General features: G+C 35.3%; 1 protein-coding gene across 1 annotated transcript in view; it reads left to right on the forward strand.

The window, feature by feature from the left end:
- The window catches only part of LOC120628814 (fibroblast growth factor receptor 3-like), a 133,698-nt gene that overhangs the window by 61,245 nt on the left and 50,143 nt on the right, over positions 1 to 22,310 (forward strand). The window lies entirely within an intron of this gene.

Consider the following 22,310-nt stretch of genomic DNA (forward strand, 5'->3'; position numbering starts at 1 on the left):
TATATACGACTATAACAGTTCAATGCTGGACTAAAGGATTCTCTCAACAAGAGGTTTGCCCATAATCACCACGCTATGCAGACGGGTTCGTTAACGCAGAAGATGGTGGCTGCCCCTTCTTGGTTACTTTCCCTTAGTCGCCTCGTACGGCACCCATGGAAAAATGAGAGTGTGTTGTGGCAGCTGTATTATGATTTGCCGTCACTGTACGTCGGCGGCATAGTGCAGTGCGTACTAGAGAAATACAAAAAATATATATGTTTTGGATTATTTAACGAAGCAAATTAATACGTTCTAATAACTACATTGGAATATATCATAATTTGTTTGTTTAATTATATTAATTAGGTTTGCTATTATTATTCTTGCACCAAAAGCTAATCTGCGTACGTGCGTTCGGTCAAAACATCGCGCGATTCCCTATCGCCTTTCTTCCGTCGGTGAATGCGAAAGGAAATAGCTGTTTCGCACCCACGCATGACAATGAGCTACCGGTCAGCGTACTCTTAAGTTTAGATATATTTTATTAAAGCTGAAGAGTTGTTTTTTTTTGTTGGCTTGGAATGCGCTTACCTATGAATTACAAGTCAAATTTCAAAACGCTTTTTTCATTTGTAAGCATAATTTTTCAGGAACATGATAGAATATTTTACATCACGATAAGCCTCTTTTAGGCTAAACTAGTAATTTGAAATTTGAAATACCACTTTAACAACGTAAAATTGGAAACAGCATTTATATCAAAATTTCTTGATTTACCATAAAATTTTGTAGATCAGAAATACCTACATAAATTTTATAAAGCCAAAAGTTTAATAGTAATATTTGAATATTCCACCATACGCGTACAATAAGATTTTACATACTATACCGACAGATATTTTATAATAGGAGTTTCTATGAAATGCTTTTGCAATTTTCTAATAAGTTACGAATAAGTTTAAAGGTCACACGGACAGATTTAAGTTATTAAATATCAATTAATAACTAAAAAGATATTGACAACTTAATACTTATTTATTAATCAAGTTATGCTAAATACTTAATTATGTTACCATAAACAACTTTAATGCCTAGATAATACGTATATAGTTATTTCGTAAATAACCTTTTCTGAAATAGTTTTCTTTCTCAATACAAATAAAAGTTGTGGTTTGTGTTCATTATAAATTCATAAATATGTAATAACATTTAGCCTTAAAAAACACTGCTACGGTTCATATTGAAACTTTCGAAATAGCTTAACTAATCTTATCAGGTAATCATTTGACAGGGTATTATAGCCTGGTCAAAGAAGAAGGTTCTTAGCCGATGGGGACAGTGCCTATTCATAATATTGGATACTTTGTAGAATTCCATGATATATAATGAACCCGGCTGAGTTTGTGGTGGACTGTACTTTGGGATTTGTGGGGGCTGGCGTGCGCACCATGAAAATACTATCTGTACACATTATCTCGTCTATCGCCATAGAAAAAATACGAGTAAAGGGTAGAGATAATTATCTCGTCGCACGCCTGTAAATAAATATCAAATATCACGGCACAATAAATAGGAACCGATATGTATAAAAGCTTGCTTCATAAGAGCATATTAAGGGCTCTTATGAAGCATTTAGTTTTATAACTAGCCTAGCATTGATATCCTGTATGAATAAAGAATTTTCGTATTTGAATTAAAATTTGAACATTTGCAAAGCCAAAATCTCTTAAGGATTCTTTGGTGTCGAAGCGGAACGTGCGCAGAGAGTAGATACGCATTTTGGAAGATGTGTTTTGTATGGAGTATAAAGATTGAAGAAGTTAAAAATTACAAATTAGTTTAAAGTATTCATAATAATTAATCAACAACTATTCCTGGGATCAATACTTTTAGAGATGTAACTTTGTACAAAGTTACCATAAAAATACGCTGTGACAACCTAAACATCAGCTGTGTTACGTTCTAGGTCAAATGAGGTCAAGGATAACTAGGGCCACAGTGGAGAGATTAGGAGAAAAAAAATCTAATAATAACCTCCTTAGAATCGTCAGGCATCCCCTGACAACGTATTTTTTAAACAATGGCAAAAAGTGCCAGAACCAGATTCCAAACATGAAATAATATGAAATAGTTGAATTTTAACTGTAAATTAATTTATTCTAATTTTAATTGTAGATTTTACTTAAGTTTTTTTTTTTCTTTATTTATTTATTTTTAAAATCTGAGTGTCTTTTATATTTATTTTATGTTAACTTTAATTATATGGGTCCCCGACCTGAAATAAAATGTTTTTTTTTTTAATTATTTTATTAGGGTCCTAGATTATATTAATTCCTAGATTCGCATACACATTAAAATAAAAGACATTTCAATAAGTAAGGGTTGCCAATTTTTATGCCAATTTCCCACGCTAATTGTATGTAGTGGCGAACATCGCAAGTTTTAGTAACACCAAGCTACGAGGCGAATTCTTAAAATGAAAAACTCTTAACAGAGGACCTTGTGAACGATTCGTAGTCGAACTTTTCAACAACTATGCCAAAGCTTAAAATTCACGATGAAATTTAATAATTTTTACGACTGTTTCTACCTACACTTTGAGGAAGTGTAGCGCCATCTAGTAATCAACATTGTAGTTTCGATCGACCTTTTCAACAGTTTAATATGAGATGACACATTGTTTTGACTCAAAGTGTAGGTAGAAACACTACACCACTAGGTATATGGTCTTCTAATAATATACACTTCCACAAAGTGTAGGTAGAAACACTCGTAAAAATTATAAAAAAAAATTGTGTCATCTCATATTAAACTGTTGAAAGGTCGATCGAAACTACAATGTTTCCTTCTAGATGGCGCTACAGTTGATATAAAAAGGAATATATTGATTTCGGCATCGGTGGTAGGAGATCCGTAGCTTAGTAGTCAAAGCCGCGATTTTAGACCGAGATTGCTACAGAGCCGCAAGTTCAAATCCTGTTCCGCAATTTTTTTTATATGCATTCAAAAAAAAACTCGTGTAGATGTGAAATTAGATAAAATGCTTTTCCACACCTTGATTATTGCGAGAACCTGAAAACTGAGGAAATTCCGTGCTAATAAAGAGTACATACCCGCGATAGTTATAGTGTATGTGTTAATGCATGTACGCAATAGTCTTCACACAATTACGTCAAAGTCATAAAAGTAATACATTCTAAACATCACAAAAACTAGTCACAAGCTGCCAAGCACATTACGATCTTCCCTCAGACCATTGATATCACACGATTTGAATATCTAATACACTTGTGTTGCCCGCGCATCCGTAGTGTTACCAGTATGTACACGTTCAGGTATTTTCTTTTATACAATACAAGTTAGCCCTTGACTGTAATGTTAAAAATCGAACTGTGATCAGCTTACAGGTTAGGTGAAAAATCTAACTTAATGGATTTGAGGATTTTTAAGCCTTTCTTGTTCCTCGCGCAATTTTGAGGATTTTTAAGGCTTCCTTGTTTTATACGCTATGCGAGGGGACGAGACGAACAATTAGTCGTTGTACGTAAAAAGGTTAATAGAAAGGTAACAAAATACCTTTAGCCCCCGACAAATTTTCTTCTCTCAACATAATTGAAAGCCGATAGACGGTATCGGATATTATCAGGCGATTCTTTTGTGTTATAAAGGGTCTAATCTCCCTAAAAAAGTGTTCTTGCGGATAATCAGAGAAAGTATTTTTACAAAAATTTTACAAATTAGAATTTATACATTTAAACACTTGTAAAAACTACACACAAATTAAACTTCAAGACCCATAGATGTAAGGTAAACGTGAGGTCTTAGTTCGGGGCGAACCAACCACTATTAATGTTAATTGGGAACCTCTCTTAGTAAAATAAAATTAAGTACTCTGTCACATATGGTCTTCTAATAATAAAGACTAAAAGGACTTGATAAAGTACGAATAAGGGCATGGCTGTTAGGAAGACAAAAAAAGAAGATTAAAATTATCCCCACTATTACGGAAATTTTTCGTGAGCTGGCAACACATGACCTGAGAAACCCGATCGGATAGGCTGTTATACAACTCCTATTACGGTAGCATCTCATTTGCAACGCATTAACGGACAAAAGCTTTATATATCTATAGATATATGTTACCTATATGACATAATGCAGGTTGTGAAAAAGTGAATGGGCAATGCGATTTTTCGATACGGTTTTAAAGATTGATTAGCTTGAGCGTTCAGTTTAGACTAATGTCTTGAAGGTGGCGATAGCTACATGAAGAACGGGTGTTTGACGATTAATCAATTATACTTTTCGATGCATCATTAATAATTATTATTTATGTATTTTTATTTAAGCTTATAGAAAAGTCCTATTATAGTATAAAGGACTACGTAATCGATAAAAAAGCTTGGGTGTGAATTATTGCTCTAACCAAGTTGCTCTTCTAATAATTTCAAATGACAATGTGATATGGTGATAACAAAAAAAAACACCCCGCTAAGTTTGTTGTGGGCTTCTTCTTAGACCGGGATGCATTTGGAAGCCTCGTAGCTTTAGTTTTAAGTTTAATAATGTGGTTATCGCCATCATCTCACTACCGTGTAATTCTCATATACGCATCAAAAGTGCCACCTATGGGCCGGGCATACTTGAATTAAGATATTTTTGACTTTGACTTTAGTTTGGAGATAAAACTCATTTGCTGATGTATAAAGGGCAGAAGGATATTTCTTTTTTTTTTAATAGTTATAATTGACAGACTATGTCAATGGCCAACTTGATTGTAAGCGGAAAACCATCGCCTATGAAAAGGGCAACACTTCGCAGGGTATGAAAGGACAATTCGTCTGGGAAGTGTACAACGGGTTCCCCGGACGTCCAATGAATCCAACGAGAGGGACATGCCGTGGTGGTTTTTAGTTCGGGTAAACGAGTCCCACATAACCTCTGTCCTGCCCAAAAGGACAGAGGTAGCCATACAGCTTTTCCACCACGACAAAAAAAAAAAAAAAAAAAATGGTATGAAAGGACCACGTCTTACAAAACGCCGCACTGTGTTCATCAATCTAAGGCGTAGTTATTAAGCCTTATGTGCCTATATTTACACCAGCTAACACGCCCTTAAGATCGGAACCCAACAATGGCAGACATAAGCATGGTGAAAGAACTTCCCCGAACGAGCTATGTCACATTTTTTTTTTTTTTTAAAGTATATAGACAAGTGCTTGACTGCAATCACACCTGATGGTATATGATGATGCAGCCTAAGATGAAGCGCGCTTGCCTAGAAGATGCCTATTCACTCTTGATTTGAAGGTACCCAGATTATAGGTATCAGGGAAGACGGAAGATGGGAGGGCATTCCAGGCCTTTCACAAAAAGCTAAAACTACTTCTACAAGGTCATAGAGGTGTTTATTTTCCCAAAACTTAACAATTTATTAGTATTTCTGAAACAAGATTTAGTATTTAAAAAAAAATCGGTCGATATTATGAAAAAAAGGGTTAATTTTATGTGTAACTAGCGTACCCAGCCCGCTTCGCCGGGCTAGATTTTGCTTTATTTTATTTAAACAATAAACTTACATCATAAAATTTTTAATAAAAGCTGTATTCGACAGTTCAAAAATAGGAGTGCTCGAATCGTCACCAAACTTTACAGGATTACTCGCCAGGTCAATCCGGAGATTCCCTGAAAGTTTCATTGAAATCGGTGCAGCCGTTTCGGAGCCTATACGGAACATACCCACACACTGGTACATGCAGTCTACAGCGCACATAGACAATGCCACGAAAAGTTAGAAGTGCGAGCCGGAGATCGGTCTCTCCGAACGGAAGGCTGAGGTCCTTGCCACTATATATTGTCTTCTATTACCATTTTTTTCGGATACGTGAGTGTACGTCTTTTTAGCATACTATGCACGCCACTGTATATATCCTTATTACTCTCACGAAGTTCTTCAGTAATTCTTTCACCTTTAAGGCAATTATGCTCTGGAATAATCTGCCTGCTGAAATCCGTGGAAGTAGTTCCCTTCCGATATTTAAGAGTCGTCTGAAGTACTACTACCTCTCTTTGAGTGATGGAATTTGAAGCAGATTTTTTATATTTCTTTCTTTTAAATTGTATGTTAAAATTTACTTATATATATATATTATGTTTGTTATATATTTATATATATTACGTATATTTATTTAAATTATATATGTATTTGTATCTTTACATTTTGGTATTTATATATATCTATCAACACTCTTGGCATTATCCGTTCTCTTGCTGTAAGTCTTATCTACAAAGGTTGCCTGTAAGAGATTGCTTGCAATAAGGCCGCCTTTGCATGTCTACATTGTGTACTGTATAACGGAAAAGAAACAGTAAGGAGCTGTTTCTTTTCCTGTATGTTATACGTGAAATAAAGTGTTTCTTCTTCTTCTCATTATTAGTACTGTTATGTTTAGGCGAGTTTGAATTAAAGTCAATTAATATAAAACTCTGCCTTAAATTTCAAATGAATCTTAATGCGTTTTTAAATAATTAAATTTAAAAAAAAACGCTGTGCAGAAAACAGGGAACGTTACACACATGTTAAACGAAACAACAAATAAATCGTATTTTTTTCATCGTCGGTATTTACCCGGTAAAGACGGTCCGTTAAATATTTTTGAATGGACAAGGACAAATTCGACTCAATGGAAATCCAATATTATTGGCGAGGTAAAATCTACCACCAGTATTCAATTTCCCGATATTTAGGTATTTATTTCAAGAAAGGAGCGAGATATTTCGAGAATAGTGCTACGGAATGAGATGTTTGGAAACCAGAAAGAAATGAATGAGATGAATTGTGTAAATGCTCAGAGTGGTATGAAAAAAGCATTTTTTGGAAGGAACTCGGCTAATAGCAACTGTCGCGAGTAAAAACACCGGCTAAGTGTGAGTTGGGCAAGCACACGAAGGGTTCTGTGCACATTAAACAAAATTTCATTGTTAGTTTGAAGATCAAAAAAAGAATTTAAAAAAAAAGAATTGTAAAAAATTTTTGTCGTTACTAAATTCTAAACTCGTACGACACCCCAGGGAAAAACATGGGTGTTGACAACTGTATTCTGATAATTTTTAGGGTTCCGTACCCATAGGGTGGAACTGGAACCTATTACTAACTCTCCGCTGTTTATACGTCCGTCTGTTTATCTGTGCGTCTGTCACCAGGCTGTATCTCATATTTGGACTGTTGAAATTTTCACAGATGATGTTTTTCTATTGCGGTACAACAACAAATACTATACTCTCATACAGGACATGTTTTTTTTTGCCATTTTTATCTATAATGGTACAGAACCCTACGTGCGCGAGTCCTACTCGCACTTGGCTGCTTTTTTGTATTTAATTAAAAGATGAATAAACTTATTCACGTCGTAAAATCGATTCCCAATAACACAATCTCTGTGTATTCACACGCTGACGGATACGTGGATGTAATTAAAGTTGCCTCACATAACGACCTCTGCAGCCTGCAACGCTTGAAGACTCCTTTCTTTTCTACTTAGTAATAGTGGCCAGTGAGTAGTGGCCATCGTTAAACACACTTTTGGTATTTTGTAATCCCTATAATTGCTTTTATATATGACTGTAGACGCAACGAGAAAATTTACAAAATACCCTTCAGCAGTGACAACTAACATATTTTGCATGCATGGGAGTTCTTCATAATGTTCTCAAAGGTGTGTGAAGCCCACCAATCCGCACTGGGCCAGCGTGGTGGAATGTGGCCTAAACCCTTTTCACTGTGGGAGGAGACCCTGTAGTCTGCCGAAAACGGGTTGTTAAAATGAAGAGATGAACATAATATTTGGCTTTGAATTATGACTCCAAACAGGCGTTCATATAGTTCATATGTTCATATTTCAAAAAGTACTATTTTATGAATTTTACACTATTCTGTAGGTTGAACTAAAAGTTACGGTGAAATACGTAGAAACAAACAAACCTATAAATTTTTGTGCATTTATTAAAGTGTCTTTACACTCTGAAGAAATGCCAAATTTCCATCGAATCGGTGGTATGGGATATGTGACTTAGTTGGCAAAGCACTCAGGTCGTAGTTCCAGGTTCATACACTGCCGACATAGAAAGAAAAACGTGTTATGTACACGCGTGAGAAGTTATACTCCTTTAGCGTAACGAGATAAAAATTTAAAATCTTTTCAAAATTTCATCTTTCGCCTTATTCTGCGTTTGTAAAAAAGGTATTGAATGCATTGAAAGTTTAATTATAACGCAATATCAGTTAATTTAAAAAAGTTTATTTAAATATCACAAAAAATTAATTCAAATTTAGATTTTGTTTTAGGTTTTAAGTCGTAATAATTAATTATAATTTCAACTTCATAACTATCGCAATTTCTTTTTATAATTTCTAGTATTTATTTTTAATATTTAAATCATTAGTAAGCAATATCTGTAGCAATATTTACACGCCTAATTTCTGGCACACCGTTCGGGCCTTCATTACTATACTCTATGTTGTTTTTACTTATTACCCATGTTTAGAAAATAAATATTCCATTATATTCCTTTTTAAAATTCGATTAAAAAACTGGCATGGACAGTTGGTTTAACTCCCAAGCCTCCAATAGATTTATCAAATCAGTCAGTCGTAAAAGTTTTCTAAATATAATTTTGTGTATTTTCAGCCTATACTTTAACCGAATGATTAGGCACATTCTAGACGATCTTTACCGTCATCACTTTCCATCTAGTGTGATTGGGGTCAAGCACAAGACCATCAAAGGTCAGAAAGCGAATGTTCAGTAAAAATATACTTTCAACTTCTGACTTACTAACTCTTTACATAAGTTTTAGTTACTAAATGGGATACTAAGGATACCCCTTTGTCTATTTGTTAGCATGTTTAAATCACGAGGTACTAGGTTCGGTTCCCAGGGGGGCGGGCGGACCAAAGAGATCGAATCAGTGATATCAGGTGATAGCCTAGTTAGTGGTTAAGGCTTCGGCTTCCGTTTCTGTTCGGAGTTACGAGCATTTTAAATTAGTAATTTTTTTTTTAAATATTACTAACGCTGAATGAAAACAACGTGAGGAAACCTGTGTGTCTGTCTGCGCCTTGCAGTGACCTGGTAATGAGTTGAAAATAATGGTGATAAAATGGTGTATATTGTTGACAACCTGCGAGGCCCAACGGTGAGCCTGGGTTCGAACCCCGGCAGGGAGAATTTTTTTATTTCTAGGTATCTAGTAGGCTTCGGCATGGCTAGTTAAGTATTACCGTACCGACAAAGACTGGCCGCTAAGCGATTTAGAGTTCCTGTACGATGTCGCGTAGAAACCGACTCAGGTTAGATATGGGTTTAACATAACTGCCATGCCTAGGTTACCCCGCTACCCACGCCACTGGTTGTCTGGAAGAGGCCATGTAGTTTTAAGGTCGCCACGTTTTACACGCTGTTTTCGTGATTGTTTTTCTGTTTTGTGTTATTTTTGTGGTGTACGATAATTTTGTTCATTCGTTCATTCATTCATTCGTCACTTTACAGAAGGTATGTTTGCAGTCAAGGGTTAACTTGTAGTGGAATCAAATAAAAATAACTTATCTGAACCCAGCTCTGAGTCGCACTTAAAAAAATTTTCTTGTTTACATTTTAACGCTTGCGATGTTTGCAATCCAGTTTCTAAAGGTTTTTTTTGTCAAGGTTAAGAACCCTTATCTGATATGCCATTATTTTTGTAACACAACACGCGTAACAATGTGACGTTCGCAAGTTGAGATTTCAGTTTAAAAAAAGGAAAAGAAAAAGGCCTACAGTTTTATGAAAAACATACATAAGAGTTTTAGGATTCCAAAAAAAAATTGGGCGTGAAAATGTTTCCTCACTATGCTTTCCTTTACCGTTGAAGCAAGTGACATTTGAAACGCACATATATTACAAAAATTAAAGATGCGTGCGGGGATTCGACTCGGCTCCCTAAAAGTGAATTTGAAATCTTTACCACTAGGCTATTACTGCACCAAAATAATGACACAAAAAATTATTTAGTTTTAGTCGATATAAAATCTATTTGGGAAGTCTTTTTTATTTTTTAACTTTGTATTGTTGTAACTTATATATACGTTATTTAATTTTTATCGATCGATATCGATTATACCTTCTTCTTATTTTGTCCTAGTACGCCCACGGAACTCTCTGTGCTCGAGACATACTCGCACTTTATCGTGCTATTATAGACGGGCATTTTTCGTATTTTATTATTTAAAAATCGTAATGTTATTTAGGTGCATAAAATATATATACTTTTTTATTCCACTAATAGTAAGCCCTTGACTGCAATATCACCCACCGCGGTAGGGTGGTAGGGAGCCACGACCGAAGCCTACTACCAGACATGACCAGAGAATATTCCGAAATTATAAACTCTCAAGCGTCATTGGCGGACAGAAACCTGAATTTTTTAATATTTAAGCGTAAAATTAAGGAGTTCTTACTTAAAAAGCGATATTATGATATTAAAGAATATTTATGTGACATTTTATAGAACTTTGACAAATATTTTATTATTAAATTTGTTGTATATTATTATTATTTGATTTAAATATTGGATAAGTATTTAATTAGAAGAGCATTTTAAAGACATAGTTTTTAAGAAATCAAATTTGTATGCCAATCGATGGCGATTGTAGCACTATTATATTATTGTACCCACCAACTATGTAACTCAATCTTCAAATAAAGAAATTGAAATTGAAATTGAAATTGCAATTGAAATCAAACTGCCCCGGGCCGCCAACTTAAAAACAATGCGCCAGGGAGTCCGTTAAAAAATACAGATTACTTTTAAAAGCGCTTAAACGATATATTATATCGCTCAACCGTTCTGGTAAGTCGACAGGTGACTTCATCCGACAGTGAAATTAACCTTTGAAAGTAAAAGTTTTTGGTGCAAATAAGTATTTTTCGAACGCGATGATAACTCGATTTTGTACTTGCATATATTGCGTTATATGCTTGTCACTGTTCACGTTATAGGCCCTATTGATAAACGGATGTCGAACTGAGAACAGTTTCTCAAGTATGATAATTGTATGCTTGCAACTTGTTCTAGGCTCATATATAGTTAACATCCCACAGCACGGCTAGCGTGGCCAGTAGACAATTTTTCCCCGGGGAAAGTATCAAAATTTATCTTCTCCCACAGCTATATCAAATCTCAGAGCAATGGAGCACAAGTCGAAATAATATCCAAATAATATATGTGTAATAATAAACGGGGGTAAACTTCTCCTATTCCATATTCACGTACTTTAGCACGTGGACACGTTAATTACAATATAATCGGGGGATATAATTTTTGTCGCCTGCCCCTGCTAGCCCTGCTGTTGGACTTTCTGTCTCTCCTAACGTAAGGGTTTCCTTTAATCGCTGGGCAGTTGGATTGGTGATCGCAGTAGATGGTATTAGTAGCACAGAGGAAGCTGCTGCCCGTTCTCTGTTATATTCCCTCAGCGGCCTCGTACGACACCCGCGGTAAGAGTCGTGCTGACCACTGTATTCTGATCTGCCGTCACCACACGGGGGCTTCTTAGTTCGATGCCGATTTATTAATACTAGTAGTCGCCCAGTGGTCAAAGTTCGACCATAATTAATTTAAATTATAATGTTCTATCATTATTGAAGTATGGTTTATGTATTAGTATGTAGATATTCGTATGTATGTACTAAATAGTGTACCCCACCTATTTGTTTTCTTTTTAGTTTTCCTAATCCTAAGGTTGCCTGGCAGAGATCGCTACTTAGCGATAAGGCCGCCTTTTGTATCCTGCTTCATTCTTCATGTGTTTGTTCTTTTTTTTTTGTCTCGTTTTTCTGAGAGGTGTACAAATAAAGAGTAGAAAAAAAAAAGTGGGCCCAGGAGCTCGACTTCACTTTCGGGGGCCCAGTTCAAATCCCGGCACGCACCCCTTACCCTGCGTAGTAATGTGCGTTTTAAGTAATAAAAATATTACTTACGGTGGTATTATAACGGTGCAGGAAAACATCGTAAGGAAACCAGCCTGAGAGTTCTCCATAATGTTCTCAAAGGTATGTGAGGTCCAACAATCCGCACTGGGCCAGCGTAGTTATGGCCTTAGCCCCTTTTCATTGTGGGGGGAGACCCGTGCCCTGTAGTGGGCCGGTAAAAGGGTTGATATGATGATGATGATCATTCTATTCAAGGTTCTATTGTCAAAGACTATTCTTTCATAACAGAATTTTTGCATCTGTCACCAACTGTAACTTCTCATTGTGCAAGGAGACCTGTGCCCGGTAATAGGTTGATATGATGATGAAACTGACGATCTGGCAAATACCTGGTAGTGTGTGTAAAATGATTAAAAATAGTATATATGCATTGTGGGTGTGTTATGTTTTTTATTGATTTAATGTGTGTGTTTATCCATAAATTAATGAAATGAAATATGAGAATTCTGCACTCCTTATGTATATAAACTTTAAAGAAATTTCATGAACATTCCTCCGATCGTGCAATTGGGGTAGGAACAACGTTTTTGCTTCACGTAAGTTTTTGCTTCACGTTAGTTTTTCCTAAATTGGAAAAACTTTTCGAGGGTTTTTTTTATTATTCCACTACAAGTTGGCTTTGATTGCATTATCACCTGAATCAAAAATAGGCTCACAATTTGTGAGGGCGTTCTTATTTTCCGCGGTCACTTTTGACGACATCTACTATTGATCAAAGGTAAATAAATATCCTACGACAATACCCATATCGCCATGTAGCCCCAAAGTAAGCATAGCTTGTGTTATGTGTACTAAAATAACTGACGAATATATTTTAGGAATAGTATACACAAATACTTATAATATAGAGATAAACACCCAGACACTGAAAAACATTCATGTTCTCCAAACAAAAAAATTCCAGTTGTGTGAACCCACGGCCTTACAAAAAGCAGAAAGCAGGGTCGCTGTCCACTGCCCCAATCGGCCTTCAAAGGTATTAAACAAAATAAGTTTCACACGTGGTTTATGACGGTCGTTTGTACATCTTTACCGTGATTTATTATTTTATGACGGGGGATATAAAATGTTAGAATAGAAATGCTGTTTTTTGACGATATGTCTAATTGAGTAAGTTATGTTATGTCATATATAAGTTATGTCATATGCAAATAAAAATACGTATCCATACTATAAATTAGATAGTATGTGTGTTTATTTGTTAACTTTTTTTTATTTTCTACAAGTTAACCCTTGACTGCAATCTCACCTGGTGGTAGGGTAAACTTGTTTGGGAGTATGGTACTCATACCCCTAATCAGTTTCTACGCGACATCGCACCGGAACACTAAATCGCTTAGCGGCACGTCTTTGTCGGTAGGGTGGTTGAAATTGAGATATTATAAATCCCCAAATTACCCTGCCGGGAATCGAACCCGGGACCTCCTGCTTAACTTTTAAGCGCTGACGTTTGCGCCTGGGCGGTCATCAAAATGCTCTGCTGAAACATTTAAAAAAAAAAAATCATAAATCTTGTTAAATATAAGAAAACATAATATAAATGATACAGTGCTTCAAAAACCCCGATTTCAGAGATTTTGGCCGTCCACCACGTTGGCCCAGTGCGGTTTGGCTGACTTCACACGCCTTTGAGAACGTCATTAAGAACTCTCAGGCATGCAGGCGATGTTTTCTTTCACCGTTGAAGGAAGTGATATTTTAATTCCTTAAAACGCACATAAGTTAGAAAAGTGCTGGGATTCGTACTCGGCCCCACGAAAGTGAAGTCAATACTACCCGATTATATTGATTAAATCCGCTTTTTTTTTAAGTGTTCCTCTGAATACAACGTGTAACCGAATTACGAATTACTTTTGAAGGGTGCATAATTATATTCCATAATCTCCCTGTAAAAATATTAAATCGAAAGAAGCATATATATCTTTCCATACCAACTAATTAGAAACATTTTAAGTTTTCAATTATGACAACCCCTTTGAAGATAAAAGATCGACACGCGCATAGTACCTACGCTACGCGACGCGTACTTATAAACTTACAGGAGTCACTTGATTTTAATTTTGCATGTGATGTTAGGGCTGCATCTGATTTCTCACTTCGTTTACGTAGTAACTAGCGTTTCGGTTTCAAAGAAAAGTCTCAGACTGTAAATAATGTATTTCTAACCATGTGAAGTAATCATTCGGTTTTCATTAACACGATGTATAGTCTATGGCTTTGCACTGACCATCAGACGGGCCGACTGACTGATCCGTCAATTATTAAAAAAAAAAAAAGAGGACTAGTAGATAAGAAGGAATTTTCACGAAACTTCAATAGGCGTGCGGCATTAGAGTTTGAGAACACGCTGCTTAGTTTTATATAACGTCGCGTCGGTTTAATTCAAGATCAAAGGTGTGCAAATTCTGAACGTAATACCATTATCTAATCTATGGCGCCGTCTTAAAGAAAGTACCTACGCTTCACGCGTGTTTAGAATGTCATATCGAATAATCTCCGATAGGTGCAGTAATCCATGACAGATGTTAACTAAAGTTAGTATATATGTAATAAAATTTTGGAACAGAAAAGCTGTTATGCGACTCAACTATGATAGTTAGATGTATTTCCTACTGGACTTTTTTGTAGGTAATAATGAGTACTTTAATCATGTAATACATATTATTTACGTATTATCAATAGTTTTCTCAGCGCACACCAAATAATGAATTTCATAGGCAACATTTTGCTACTTTGGGTTACAATTATAATTCGTTTTCTGTTTAGTTTTCCTAATCCTAAGGTTGCCTGGCAGAGATCGCTACTTAGCGATAAGGCTTCTTCTTATCCTGCTTCATGTGTTTGTTCTTTTTTTTTTGGCTCGTTTTTCTGAGTGGTGTACAAATAAAGAGTATAAATAAATTAAATAAATAAATTATTGCAATTTTCTTAAGGGCCTCCAATATTTTTTTTAAATAAATTATAGCCAATGTTACTTCGTCTTTTGGCGAAGAAATGGTTGAAATCAGTCCAATGCTTTCGGAGGATATGTTGTAAAAACAAACACTGTGGTACATGTGGGTAGTATAGATATAAACGGGTGTTTTTCTTTTTAAGTTGGAATAATTAGCGGCCTACCGGGTAAGACCGCCTTTGAGCATTTTTTTTTAATTCTATTAGGTACTTACTATCTCCAATACTTATTATCTTTATCCCTTAATTGTATGCAATAAAGAATTTATTTATCTATCTAAAACTGACAGTTCTCTTTTTGAAAAATTTAAACTGATTTTAACTGGCTAGCAACGGCTATAATCTTTAGAAAAAAAAAATTCTAATCAGAAGACATTGAATTATGTTGGTACCTTTAAGGCAATAGAGTGGAGACATCTAGCCGAACTCCTTCCATCTTGGACTAGTTACAAATTATAAAAGATGAACTTCTATTTTATATGGATCGTCAATAATTTAAACAACCTGCAATTAGTCGGTCGGTTTATACAAAGTTTATACAAACATTACAGTAAAACAATTTAACGAAATTAATAAAGATGGTAACGAGCTAACCCGTTAGTGTAGGCGATAGGTCGAGAATTACCTTAAGAAAGTCAACATCTCCTGATGCTCCGGTTTCGGAGCGAAACGTGGGTAGAGAGTACATTCCCGAAGATCTGTTTGGTGTGGAGGTGGGATTGAAGAAATTATAAATTACACTATACAGATTCTCCTGCTGTTCGCGGAGTATTGCATTAAGCTTAATTTTCATAATATATTATGGATTTCCGCAAAGTAACGCCTGCTTCTTTCCAATATATTATCATAATTGGTAGGTACTTACAACCTGGCGAGACTATTGAATGAGCGTATAACAACATAACAGATAACAGAACATATCAGTGTATAAAGATCGTGTGCGTGAGTTCAATATTCTTACTTTTCGTATACAAGATTTTCCGGGACGATATGTTTCATTATTTTCTTTGTAAACAAAAAAGAATTGGAAACAATGAAATTTATTGGAATAAGTATTTACTTATTGCTGGCCAATGATTACAAAAGGTCAAAGTTTCCAAGGTTGATCCTTCAAGGGAAAATTACCGGGAAAAGAGCATCTGGGAAACAGAGGATGAAGAGGTACGACCAATATTAGGGAGTAGACATATTTATTCGGAACTGAAGAAGATGGCACATCATAGTACTATTTTCCACCGGCTGACCTCCTAACTTCAAAATAAAGATGGCGACTAACGATGATGATGATAGCAAATGAATTTCTCACATCCCAAATTTCTTCTTTTTTTTAATATATAGACAAGTGCTTGACTGCAATCACACCTGATGTTAAGTGATGATGCAGCCTAAGATGAAGCGCGCTTGCCTAGAAGATGCCTATCCACTCTTGATTTGAAGGTACCCAGATTATAGGTATCGGGGAAGACGGAAGATGGGAGGACATTCCATGCCTTTGCGGTGCGGATCAGAAAGGAAGGAGCAAAACGCTTCGTACGTGTTGATGGTATTTCAACAACGTAACGGTGCAGATTCTAATATAATTATAATGTAGATTCACAATACCAATAACAAGGACCTTTTAGGGCTTTAGTATTATTGATAACTTACTGTGTGCCACTTTGAAAGTTATATACCTAATATAGTATTTGAAACAACTTGCAAATACTATATTATGTTCTCTATGGCCATCATCATATGATGGCACGGGTCTCCTCCAAGAATGATAAAGGGGTCATTTGGCTGATAATATTGATGAAGAAATTGGTTTTAAGAAGCGAATGCCTTATTAACTGAAGATTAAGGTAATAAATAAGTACGCTATTTAATATTAATTAAGGATAAACTTTTTAATATTTCCGACGGAAATTAATTGTGTTAGGTAACACTGTAACGGCTGTAGTCGAAATAATAGGTGTTGGTATGAAATGAATTATTACATTCATTTGTAATTGTTTGCCAACTCACTAGACTTTGTTATATGTTCGTGTGCAGCCTTGTTCTGACAATGTTATGTATACAGCCTACAACCTTCATCTTTGAGCCAAAGGCTTGAATCTGTAGGCGTAGTAAAAGGCGTAGGACGTTCAGGAATATTATAGAACTCGGTCCTACAACCAAGTCATGAACTTCAGCCTATTATTAGGCCCCAGCATATGGTATATGTCTAACAAGAGAGATATGCCTAACCCTCGATGACCCTGATAAAACGCATTCTCAACTCCTCCTCCTTAGACCTTCACTCTTGACAGGGTCGTTGTTGACGATGATCCATTTTCTTTGGCTAATGCAACCCCCACTTGTTGCGGTCTTCAGCGTTTCGGGAACATTGGACTATGGAGGTTTTTGTTTGCATTTTCAATTATGGATAACGAAATTCTGGGTTCGAGTATCACAAAAAAATTGGAGTATTCGGTTTATCTGTTAATAAAGTTAAGAATTATTCCGGTCTATATTCGTCAGATCATTATGAAAATTAAACTTAGATTGCTATAATCCGCGAAAAGCGGGAGAATCTGTATAGTGTAATTTATAATTTCTTCAATCCTTATACTCCACATCAAACAGATCTTCGGCAATGTACACTCTAAGCACGTTTCACTCCAAAACCGGAGCAGACGTTGACTTTACAATGAGTAATTGTTAAGATACCAATTATTCATTGTAAGGTCCACATAATATATCATGGATTTCCGCAAAGTAACGCCTGCTTCAATCCAATCAGTCAGATCCATTTCCCCTATCAGCGACGAGTTGTCTTTGTACCCCGTGCTTAGGAGAGCACGTTAGGCAGTCTGTCTAGATTATTATTACTACCGTGTAGTAATACCAAACGCTCTAAATCCCATTCCCCTATGAGAAATGATCCGTGTTCAGCATTATTACATTAATAGACTGGGAATGTCGATAATACATCGCCACATCATAAAAATGGCCCATAACAGACCTCAGCTGGACTAAATGCTTTTCTCAGCATTTGCCCATAATACAGCTGGGTTGGCGATCACAGTAGATGGAAGGCGCAACTGTAACAGTAAAATATATTTATATATTGTTAACTTCCTACCTACCTATTTATTATATATAAATATAATAAATAGCCTACCTATTTATTTTATATATTCTTCTTCTTAGTCGTTTCAGTCTGGACAGTCTCGTCGTGGTCGTCATCTGGGTGTTTTGGCTCGCTTGACAATAATTCGCCACTCTTCTCTAACGGTTCCCTTTCTTGCGCAATCATGTAGAGGAGCCTCGATTGTGGCCTTTACTTGGTCCATCCATCTCATCGGTGATCTTCCGCGTGCTCTGGTACCTTCTACTTTCCCTTGAACCAAAAGTCGCTCAATGGACACGTCATTACGCCTGGACACGTGACCGAAGAAATATATATATATATATTTTTTTTATTTATGTATATTTTGTTTATGTATTCGCATGTAGTTGTTTGAATGTAGGTTTATAATAAATTTACACCACCTATTGGTTCTCGCTCTTGTTGTCCTAATCCTAAGGTTGCCTGGCAGAGATCGCTTTTAAGCGATAAGGCCGCCTTTTGTATTCTACTTCAGTTTTTGTGCTTCTCTCTATTCTTCCTTTATTTTCCTAACTCTGTAGTGGTGTACAAATAAAGAGTTTAAATAAAAAAAATACCTTATATTGTTAACTCGTTCACTGTTAACCGCGGAATGCACTTCCAATGGCTTGGGCATATTAAAAAATGCTGTAAAGGCTGATTATCTAAATAAAGTTGAATATACTAACTAATATACTCTTACATATATTTAAGTATTTATGGTATGCTAATGTATTTATAAGTTATATTGATTTCTTATATTTATTGATAGTATTGTTTTATGTGTGTAGTCTGGTTTGTGTACCTATTAGTATGTAGTTATACGTATGTATGTTTTTAACAGTGTACGACCCACTCCTAAGTTGCCTGGTAGAGATGGCTACTAAGCGATAAGGCCGTATTTTGTATCCTACTATACGCTTCTATAATATGATTCCTAAGGTAATTTAGGACTTACCAATGCATAAGTTTAAAGAATGTGTTAAAACACATTTATTACAGCGAGATTATTATACAATTGATGAATTTCTTAATGACAAGGTTGCTTGGAAGCATAAGGCTCCGCTTTCATCTCTCACAAGATAGAAAAATGAATTTTGAAATGTAAAATGTAAATTGTTAATGTTGGAAAAGAGCAACTGCTGAGTTTCTTGCCGGCTTCTTCTCGGTAGAATCTGCCTTCCGAACCGGTGGTAGAGTCACTACACACAGACAGACTTGACGTTTCAAAAGTGCTTATATTAGGCCTACTTGAAATAAATGAATTTTGAATTTTGAATTATTTTTTGAATTTTACTACTTGAAGTGTCTGTTTTTTGTGGAGTACAAATATAGAGTATAACTAAATAAAAAAAAAATATATTATTTTCAAAAAAAAATGCGTAAGTATAATAAATAGTACAAATATATATACGTCTGGAATCTCACTGATTAAGTAAGTGGCTACAACGCAAAGTGGCGCAACGTATAAAGGCAAAATTGATGTAATGAACTTGAAACTTTTTATCTATAAATTAACATAAGAGTAAACTCCCATCGCTGGGCCAAGGTTCTAAAATTTGCGACGGATGTTTTGTGGATTGTAGATCTACAGCGCTGCATGTAGATTTGTTAGCGCATATAAAATATATATCTACTTATTTATGTAATATTTGATAGAGATATACATTTCACAACGAGCACTTTTTATATGTACGATCAATATATTGTTTCGTGCTAACGATTTCGATCAAGTTTTGTGTGTTTTGCGTCTTAGGTTTACTTAAATGTAACATCGAATTATTTTTTTTCTCGGCAAAAAAAAAACTTTTTTTTACAAAGACATATTTCGAGAATGTCATATATTTTTTTTTCTTCTACAGGTTAGCTCTTGACTGCAATGTTACCTGGTCGTAAGTGATGCAGTCTAAGATGTTAACGGGCTAACCTATTAGGTGGTATAGTAGTCATACCCCTAATCTGTTTCTAGGCGACATCCGAACTAAATCGCTTAGCGGCACGTCTTTCTCGGTAGGGTGGTAACTAGTCACGGCCAAAGCTTCCCACCAGATCAGACCAGACAAAATTCAGAAAATATAAATTTCCAAATTGGCCTGCCGGGAATCAAACCCGGGACCTCCTACTTAAATTCACAGCGCTCATCATTGCGCCATGGGGAGGTCGTAAAATCATATGACGAATGTACCGCGGGAATCTATTCTGAAAAAACACCATTTTACGAAAGAAAATTGGTCGGCCAGATAGCGTGGTAACTGCTATCGAAAGTAAAATATCTCTCCCTCTTTCTCTATTCTTAGCTTAAGGTTCTTCGATTATACTTAACTGCCTTAAAGGTATATAAAAAGGATAAACTTATTTTTATTTTCGACCACAGATTAAGAGGGTAAGACCTACATATAATTTTAACAGGCTCTCTAGACAATACCAACTTCCTATTTTCGGGTTTCTACTAAGAATGTCTCAACAGAAAACCCTAATACCCTGTCAAATTATGGCTGGACACATTTTATATATCAAATCATTTAACTGTGCCCGCATTGACGCAGTTTAAACTACAACCCTCTCTCCTATATGAGATAAATTTATAGTATCCCAATTCGCTCTAAAGCTACATTTATTGAACAAAAAAAATAACGCGTCATGATTTAGTTTTTAACGTCAATTTCATTTGTTTTGTGCGATAAAACCTAATAATGGATTACATTTTAAAGTCGGAATAGTTTTTTTGTATGTTTATTTCTAATAATATAAAAATAGTTTAGCTCAATTCCAGAAGAACGATTCCTACTAAGTATAGGCCATTTAATATAACGCTACAACACTTAGGAGTCGATAGGTCGATGCAGTAGGTCGTGGAATAGGTTAATGTATTTTTGACTGGATAAGTTGAGCTTCATAAAGGTGAAATATACAAAATAATTGCCCTCGTTTGAACAGCAGTGTTAGCACAATTGAATGGATTGGTACCTTTTTTCATACATTTTAAATTTCTACATGAATATTGAAATGCTGCTTCAAAGTGGCATCTTTAGCAAACTAAATATCTTATAGATGGATTTCCATCAAGGTACCGAAAGGTCGACTATTGTACCTCAGATGACAAGGATTTCTAGACGTTTGATGTCGTTGAGAAATTGCCTAAACCTCGAAATTAAAATTTAAGGTGTGCTCAAAGTGTTTAAGTTATCGGGGACTTTTTAAACCCAAGCTGAATCAAATATTTCGAGGCCATAGAAGCATTATCTAATATAATCTTATGTAACAATATAGTACGTATAATACATTAATTGTAATAAAAACTAACTTAAATCCTATTAATGAATGAACGAAAGAAATAATGATTATTTTATTCAAAAAATGTAGGTACACTAAGATGGTACATTTTAAATTGAGTATACATTACATAAGTGGTTTATGAATATAAACTACTGAATTTTTTAAGGTTGCACAAAAATAATTATACAGAGTTATTTGTTTATAAAAATGTCTCTAATGCTAATGATTTAATGTTTGACAAGTTAGTTATAACATCCGGGGCCGACGGCTTAACGTGCTCTCAGAGGCACGGGGATTGATACCCCCATTTTCCTAACTCCTGATAAAGAGAGTTCTTTAACAGAGAACTTCAATACGTTACAATTTTTGGCCCAACCCGGTATATACCCGAACTTAGGATCCCGTGATCTATATTTCACATGCTAACCGCTGGAGTATCGAGGCAGTTAACAATTTCCTAGATTATCAGTGAAAAAACATACAGACTTCTCTCTAAGGCTGTCTGGTTGTTATGAGTTTGTTACAATCGTAATCGTATATCAAAATGGAATCGTTTATTATATCTACGAGTATAGTCGTGTTATTGTCTAATGTAAGTTTGAATCGTCATAATCTATTTTCTAATTGATTATCAAAAACTTTGCTGTAATAGTTAGTAGAAGGTAATGCATTTAATAGATGCGACCTATGGTAAAAGTCGTAAATCTCTAAAAGGCAAATCGTATTCGTCCTCCTTTATACAACTAAAAACGTTTCCTTCTTAAGAGCGTTTAAATTATTTAACAAAACCTATTACGGCATTATTGTTGTTACGTAACATTAATAAGAAAAGACGTAATTTAAACAATGAACAATTATTGAAATGAGTGCGGAAAAAGTGTCAGTTGAAATACAAAAAGTGTTTTTTTTAGATACGAAAGTCGAAGGTGTATGAAGATCATGCTTTCCACCGAAGTCAAATT

This window comes from Pararge aegeria, chromosome 13 (genome assembly GCF_905163445.1).
Source record: "Pararge aegeria chromosome 13, ilParAegt1.1, whole genome shotgun sequence".
NCBI classification, from domain to species: Eukaryota; Metazoa; Arthropoda; class Insecta; order Lepidoptera; family Nymphalidae; genus Pararge; species Pararge aegeria.